The 8,577-nt window shown below is 40.1% G+C and overlaps 1 protein-coding gene and 1 non-coding gene across 2 annotated transcripts in view; both read right to left on the bottom strand.

The window, feature by feature from the left end:
* Positions 1-8,577, bottom strand: part of PARD3B (par-3 family cell polarity regulator beta) — a 1,123,121-nt gene that overhangs the window by 7,675 nt on the left and 1,106,869 nt on the right. The window lies entirely within an intron of this gene.
* On the bottom strand, positions 2,510-2,616 carry LOC119472446. Its single transcript, XR_005201591.1, has one exon. It is a non-coding gene; the product is annotated as a U6 spliceosomal RNA (small nuclear RNA).

The following is an 8,577-nucleotide window of genomic DNA, read 5'->3' as shown; positions in this document are numbered from 1 at the left end:
CTGGCTAGAACTTCCAATACTATATTGAATAGGAGTGGTGAGAGAGGGCATCCTTGTCTAGTGCCAGATTTCAAAGGGAATGCTTCCAGTTTTTGCCCATTCAGTATGATATTGGCTGTGGGTTTGTTGTAAATAGCTTTTATTATTTTGAGATACATTCTGTCAATACCTAGTTTGTTGAGGGATTTTAGCATAAAGGACTGTTGAATTTTGTCAAAGGCCTTCTCTGCATCAATTGAGATAATCATGTGGTTTTTGTCTTTGGTTCTGTTATGTTATGAATTACATTTATAGACTTGTATATGTTGAACCAGCCTTGCATCCCCGGGATGAAGCCTACTTGATCATGGTGGATAAGCTTTTTGATGTGCTGTTGCAATCGGTTTGCCAGTATTTTATTGAAGATTTTTGCATCTATGTTCATCATGGATATTGGCCTGAAGTTTTCTTTTCTTGCTGAGTCTCTGCCAAGTTTTGTTATCAGGATGATGTTGGTCTCATAAAATGATTTGGGAAGGATTCCCTCTTTTTGGATTGTTTGGAATAGTTTCAGAAGGAATGGTACCAGCTCCTCTTTGTATGTCTGGTAGAATTTGGCTGTGAATCCGTCTGGACCTGGGCTTATTTTGGGTGGTAGGCTCTTAATTGCTGACTCAACTTCAGACCTAGTTATTGGTCTATTCAGGGTTTTGGCTTCTTCCTGGTTTAGGCTTGGGAGGATGCAAGTGTCCAGGAATTTATCCATTTCTTCCAGGTTTACTAGTTTATGTGCATAGAGATGTTTGTAATAATCTCTGATGATGGTTTGTATTTCTGTGGAATCTGTGGTGATATCACCTTTATCATTTTTTTATTGCATGTATTTGATTCTTCTCTCTGTTCTTTTTTATTAATCTGGCTAGTAGTCTATTTTGTTGATCTTTTTGAAAAACCAGCTTCTCGATGTATTGATTTTTTTGACGGGTTTTTTTGTGTCTCTATCTCCTTCAGTTCTGCTCTGATCTTAGTTATTTCTTTTCTTCTGCTAGGTTTTGAGTTTTTTTGGTCTTGTTCTTCTAGCTCTTTCAATTTTGATGATAGGGTGTCGATTTTAGATCTTTCCTTGCTTCTCATGTGGGCATTTATTGCTATATATTTTCCTCTAGACACTGCTTTAAATGTGTCCCAGAGAGTCTGGTATGTTGTGTCTTTGTTCTCATTGGTTTCGAAGAACATCTTTATTTCTGCCTTCATTTCATTGTTTATCCAGTCAACATTCAAGAGCCAGTTGTTCAGTTTCCATGAAGCTGTGCGGTTCTGTGTTAGTTTCTCAATTCTGGGTTCTAACTTGATTGCACTGTGGTCTGAGACAGTTTGTTATAATTTCTGTTCTTTTGCATTTGATGAGGAGTGATTTACTTCCAATTATGTGGTCAATTTTAGAGTAAGTTTGATATGGTGCTGAGAAGAATGTGTATTCTGTGGATTTGGGGTGGAGAGTTCTGTAAATGTCTATTAGGTTTCCTTGGTCCAGGTCTGAGTTCAAGTCCTGAATATCCTTGTTAATTTTCTGTCTGGTTGATCTGTCTAATATTGACAATGGGGTGTTAAAGTCTCCCACTATTATTGTGTGGGAGTCTAAGTCTCTTTGTAAGTCATTAAGAACTTGCTTTATGTATCTGGGTGCTCCTGTATTGGGTCCGTATATATTTAGGATCGTTAGCACTTCTTGTTGCATTGATCCTTTTACCCTTATGTAATGTCCTTCTTTGTCTCTTTTGATCTTTGCTGATTTAAAGTTTATTTTATCTGAGATGAGAATTGCAACTCCTGCTTTTTTTTGCTCTCCATTTTCTTGGTAAATCTTCCTCCATCCCTTTATGTTGAACCTTTGTGTATCCTTGCATGTGAGATGGGTTTCCTGGATACAGCACACTGATGGGTTTTGGCTTTTTATCCAATTTGCCAGTCTGTGTCTTGATTGGGGCATTTAGCCCATTTACATTTAGGGTTCATATTGTTATGTGTGAATTTGATCCTGCCATTTTGATGCCAGCTGGCTGTTTTGCCCATTAGTTTGATGCAGTTTCTTCATTGTGTTGATGCTCTTTGCCCTTTGGTATGTTTTTGGAGTGGCTGGTACTGGTTGTTCCTTTCTATGTTTAGTGCCTCTTTCAGGAGCTCTTGTAAAGCAGGCCTGGTGGTGATGAAATCTCTGAGTACTTGCTTGTTCGTAAAGGATTTTACTTTTCCTTCACTTACGAAGCTTAGTTTGGCTGGATATGAAATTCTAGGTTGAAGTTCTTTTCTTTAAGGATGTTGAATATTGGCCCCCACTCTCTTCTGGCTTGTAGGGTTTCTTCTGAGAGATCTGCTGTGGGTCTGATAGGCTTCCCTTTGTGGGTAACCCAACCTTTCTCTCTGGCTGCCCTTAGCATTTTCTCCTTCATTTCAACCCTGGCGAATCTGACAATTATGTGCCTTGGGGTTGCTCTTCTTGAGGAATATCTTTTTGGTGTTCTCTGTATTTTAAAATATGGAATGCTTCACGAATTTGCGTTTCATCCTTGTGCAGGGGCCATGCTAATCTTCTCTGTATCATTCCAATTTTAGTATATGTGCTGCCTAAGTGAGCAAATACCCTTTATTTCTTCTTTTTCCTTGCCTGATTGCCCTGGCCAGAACTTCCAATCCTATGCCAGTTTTCAAAGGGAATGCTTCCAGTTTTTGTCCATTCAGCTTGATATTGGCTGTGGGTTTGTCATAAGTAGCTCTTATTATTTTGAGATACTTTCCATCAATACCTAGTTTATGGAGAGTTGTTAGCATAAAGTGCTGTTGAATTTTGTTGAAGGCCTTCTCTGCATCTGTTGAGTTAATCATGTGGTTTTTGGTTTTGGTTCTGATTATCTGATGGATTATGTTTATTGATTTGCACATGTTGAACCAGCCTTGCATCCCAGAGATGAAGCCGACTTGATGATGATGGATAAGTTTTTTGATGTGCTGTTGCATTTGGTTTGTCAGTATTTTATTGAGGATTTTTGCATCAAAGTTCATCATGGATATTGGCCTGAAATTTTCCTTTTTGGTTGTGTCTCTGCCACGTTTTGCTATCAGGATGATGTTGGTCTCATAAAATGAGTTAGGGAGGATTCCTTCTTTTTGTATTGCTTGGAATAGTTTCCAAAAATATGTTACCAGCTCCTCTTTGTACCTCTGTTGGTATTCAGCTGTGAACCTGTCTGGTCCTTGACTTTTTTTTGGTTGGTAGGGTATTAATTGCTGCCTCCATTTCAGACCTTGTTATTGGTCTATTCAGGGATTTGACTTTTTCCTGGTTTAGTCTTAGGAGAATATAAGTGTCCAGGAATTTATCCATTTCTTCTAGATTTTCTGGTTTATTTGCAAATATGTGTTTGTAGTATTCTGTGATGGTAGTTTGTATTTCTGTGGGATTGATGGTGATATCCCCTTTGTCATTTTTAATTGCATCTATTTGATTCTTTTTTCTTTTCTTCTTTATTAGTCTGGCTAGCAGTCCATCTGTTTTGTTGATCTTTTCAAAAAACCAGCTCCTGGATTCACTGATATTTTAAAGGGTTTTTCATATCTGTATCTCCTTCAGTTGTGTTCTAATCTTAGTTATTTCTTGTCTTTAGCTAGTTTTGGAATTTGTGTGTTCTTGTTCCTCTAGTTTTTATTGCGAGGTTAGAATGTCTATTTTAGATCTTTCTTCCTTTCGTGGGCACTTAGTGTTAAAAATTTCCCTCTACTCATTGTTTTAATCATGTCCCAGAGATTTTGGTATGTTATGTCTTTGTTCTCTTTGGTTTCATAGAACATCTTTATGTCTGCCCTCATTCCAATATTAACCCAGTATTCATTCAGGAGCACATTGTTCAGTTTCCATGTAGTTTTGCAGTTTTGTGTAAGTTTCTTAATCATGAGTTCTAATTTGATTGCACTGTGGTCTGAGAGACTGTTATTATTTCCATACTTCTGCATCTGCTAAGGAGTGTTTTGCTTCCAATTATGTAGTCAATTTTGAATAAGTTGATATGGTGCTAAGAAGAATGTATAGTCTGTTGATTTTGGTTGAAGAGTTCTGTAGACATTTGTTAGGTCTGCTTGGTCCAGAGCTGAGTTCAAGTCTTGGATATCCTTGTTAATTTTCTGTCTCATTGATCTGTATAATGTTGACAGTAGGGAGTTAAAGTCTCCCACTATTATTGTGTGGGAGTCTAAGTCTCTTTCTAGGTCTCTAAGAACTTGCTTTATGTATCTGGGTGCTCCTGTATTGTGTGCATACATATTTAGGATAGTTAGCTCTTTTTGTTGCATTGATCTCTTTACCATTATGTAATGCCCTTCTTTGTCTCTTTTGATCTTTGTTGGTTCAAAGTCTGTTTTATCAGAGACTAGGATTGCAATCCCTGTTTTTGTTTTGCTTTCCATTTGCTTGGTAATTCTTCCTCCATCCCTTTATTTTAGCCTATTTGTGTCTCTTCACGTGAGAGGGTTTCCTGAATACAGCACACAGATGGGTCTTGAACCTTTATCCAATTTGCCAATCTGTGTCTTTTAATTGAGGCATTTAGCCCATTTACATGTAAGGTTAATATTGTCATGTGTGAATTTGATCCTGTCATTATGAGGCTAGCTGGTTGTTTTTCCCATTGATGGAGTTTCTTCATAGTGTTGTTGGTCTTTACACTTTGGTATGTTATTGCTGTGGCTGGTACTGGTTGTCCTTTTCCATGTTTAGTGCTTCCTTCACGAACTCCTGTAAGGCAGGCCAGGCGGTGACAAAATTTCTCAGCAGTTGCTCGTCTGTAAAGGATTTTATTTCTCCTTCACTTATGAAGCTTAGTTTGGCTGGATATGAAATTCTAGGTTGAAAATTCCTTTCTTTAAGGATGTTGAATATTGGCCCACACTCTCTTCTGCCTTGTAGGGTTCTGCCAAGAGATCCACTGTGAGTCTGATGGGCTTCCCTTAGTGGGTAACCTGACCTTTCTCTCTGGGTGCCCTTAGTATTTTTTCCCTTCATTTCAACCATGGTGAATCTGATGATTGATTATGTGTCTTGAGGTTGGCCTTCTTGAGTGATATCTTTGTGGTGTTCTCTGTATTTCCTGGACTTGAATGGTGGCCTGCCTTGCCAGGTTGGGGAAGTTCTCCTGGATAATATCCTGAAGAGTGTTTTCCAACTTGGTTTCCCTCTCCCCATCTCTTTCAGGTACACTGATCAAATGTAGACTTGGTCTTTTCACATAATTCCATATTTCTTGGAGGCTTTGTTCATTTCTTTTTACTCTTTTTTTCTCTAATCTTGCCTTCTTGCTTTATTTCATTGAATTGATCTTCAATCTCTGATATCCTTTCTTCTGCTTCAACAATTCAGCTATTAAAACTTGTGTATGCTTCATGAAGTGCTTGTGGTATGTTTTTCAGCTACATCAGGTTGTTTATATTCTTCTCTACACTGGTTATTCTAATTAGCATTTTGTCTAACCTTTTTTCAAGGTTCCTTTCATTGGGTTGGAACATTTTGTGTAACCTTTCTCAATGTTCTTAGCTTCCTTGCAATAGGTAAGAACATGCTCCTTTAGCTCAGAGAAGTTTATTATTACTCACCTTCTGAAGCCTACTTCTATCAATTCATCAAATTCATTCTCTGTCCATTATTGTTCCCTTGCTGTCAAGGAGTTGTGATCCCTTGGAGGAAAAGAGGCATTCTGGTTTTTGGAATTTTCAGCCTTTTGCACTGGTTTCTTCCCATCTTTGTGGATTTATCTACCTTTGGTCTTTGAAGTTGGTGACCTTTGGATGGGGTTCTCTGAGTGAAATTCCTTTCTGTGGATGTTGAAGCTATTTCTTTCTGTTAGTTTTGCTTCTAACAGTCTGGCCCCTCTGCTGCAGGTCTGCCAGAGTTTACTCAATGTCTACTCCAGACCCTGCTTTCCTGGTAATCACCAGCAGGAGCTGCAGAACAGCAAAGATTTCTGCCTCTTCCCTCCTCTGGTAGCTTCATTACAGAAGGGTACCTGACAGATTCCAGCCAGAGCTCTCCTGTTTGAGGTGTCCGTCAGCTCCTGCTGGGAGGTGTCTCCCAGTCATGATACATGGGTGTCAGTGAGCCACTTGAAGAGGCAGTCTGTCCCTTATCAGAGTTCAAATGCTGTGCTGGGAAATCCGCTGTTCTCTTCAGAGCTGCCAGGCCAGGATGTTTAAGTCTGCTGAAGCTGTACCCATAGCCATCCCTTTCCTAAGTGCTTTGTCCCAGGAAGGTGGGGTCTTTATTTATAAGTCCCTGATGAGCTGCTGCCTTTTTTCAGAGATACCCTGCCCAGCGAGGAGGGAATCTAGTGACACAGTCTGCCTGCAGAGGCCTTGCTGAGCTGCTGTGGGATCTGCCCTGTTTGAGTTTCCTGGTGACTTTGTTTACACAGATGAGATTAAAACTGCTTACTTGAGCCTCAGCAATGGTGGATGCTCCTCCCCACACCGAGCTTGAATATCTCAGGGGGAGCTCACACTGCTGTGGTGGCTGTGAGAATTTCAAGCCAATGGATCTTAGCTTGCTGGTCTTCATGGGGAGGGACCCGCCGAGCCAGATCACTTGGCTCCCTGGTTTCATCCCCCTTTTTCAGGGATGTGAACGGTTCTGTCTCGTTGGCATTCCAGGCACCACTGGAGTATGGAAAAAAAAAACAAAACTGCTGCAGCTAGCTAGGTATCTTCCCAAATAGCCACCCAGCTTTGTGCTGGAAACCCGTGGCCCTGGTGTTGTAGGCACTGGAGGGAATCTCCTGGTCTGTGGTTATGAAGACTGTGGGAAAAGTGCAGTATCTGGGCCATAGGGCTGGAAACAGTCTCTGATGGCTTCCCTGGGCTAGGAGAGGGAGTTCCCCAGCCCCTTGCACTTCTTGGGTTACATGATGCCCTACCCTGCTTCAGCTTGCCCTCCTTGGGCTGCACCCACTGTCCAAACAGTCCCAATGAGATGAACCAGGTACCTTCCACATCGCTCTCCCTGGGAGCTGCACACCACAGCTGTTCCTATTTGGCCATCTTGCCCTAAGTTTTGTAGTTTTTCTTGGTAGAAATGGGTATCATTATGTTGGCCAGGCTGGTCTCTATCTCCTGACCTCAGATGATCGGCCCACCTCAGCCTCCCAAAGTACTGGGATTACAGGCGTTAGCCACCATGCCTGGACCACACCTAGAGCTTTGATATAAAGTAATCAATTCTACCACAAAGCCAGGAAATAGCACCAGGCCAGTAGGAGAATAGGGAAACAGTAAACCAGCTGTAAGTTGCACTTTGTCATGGGTAAGGCACAGAGAAACATCCAGGGTAAGAATGGACACTAACATTAAGTGGCCCTGTCTGGATCTCTCTACTAAAGAAAACAAGCATCTTCTGATCCATTTGCTGTAACAGAAGCAGTGTGCCTCTAAACAATGTGCAGATGACTGCATCTTATCTAGCCTGGGGTTAAACAGATGAGTTCTGTTTGCAGCTCTTAAAATCTCATAAACCTTCTGTGCACATATTCACCACCACCACCATCCCCAGATCCTTTCCATTTTTTCCTACTCCCCCTTTTACATTTTTTTTTTAAAAGAAAACAACAATAATAATTAAGGAAAAGCTCCCCAATATCAGACACACTGCTAGGATACTTGAAAGAAATGACAGGGCTGTGAGAATACAGTGTCTGTAGTTAATCAAGCACTGTCAATGAGGGTCAGAATCGCCCTGTAATCTGTGGAGCTGGATGTTAAAACAGCTCTGTAAGTTGCCCAAATCAATGAAGGTTTGACAAGCCCTAAGCTTGGTGCATGTAGAAAGCAGCTTGTGAACAAATCTGTAAGGATGAACAATAGAATTCTCTCTCTACTTTTTTGTCTTAATTTGGCTATGTATAATAATGAAGGATAGATCCTTGAGCTTGGGGTAATTTAGTTAGAGTTTTCAGATAAAAAAATTAAATTTTTTGTGTACAAGTCATTATAGCATCAGTCGCTATTATTCAGTGCAGTTTGCTCTGCTATATTTTAAATTGCCCATGAGAAATGGAACACAAATGCATAATCTGTCACTCTAGCTCTGGGAAATAAAGGCTCTGGATTTCACCTTTCCTTTTCTTTAGAATTTCAGTTTTGATTTAGAAAAATTCCAGCCTTCACTATATCTTTTATCATAAGAATTCTTTAAGTCCCTCCCCTCCACCTCACCACACTCATTTTTATTTCCTTTTGGTTCATGTTGGAGATATCCGATATACTTAAAAAAATTTCTTAACCTGTACTTTCTCTGAAAATCCACTGAAGATATTTCTCTGCATGAAGTGAAACATGTGGTTTTTCTGCACTCATTTTAAGCCCTTAGGATAAATCACTGACATTTGCAACACACAAACATTATTTGCCTTAAAATGAACATACAACCAACGCTCCCTCTGGACTCTCTTAGCATGAATATTTCCTGTTTAAAATGGAAAGAGAGAAAGGAAGAATTCCAGATCTTGGAGTTTTAGGGTTCTGTTCTCTCCCTGGGGATTTCTCTCTTTTAAAACAGAACATTAT

This window comes from Cebus imitator, unplaced genomic scaffold (genome assembly GCF_001604975.1).
Source record: "Cebus imitator isolate Cc_AM_T3 unplaced genomic scaffold, Cebus_imitator-1.0 Scaffold101, whole genome shotgun sequence".
NCBI lineage: Eukaryota > Metazoa > Chordata > Mammalia > Primates > Cebidae > Cebus > Cebus imitator.
This window is presented reverse-complemented; position numbering and strand designations above follow the sequence as displayed.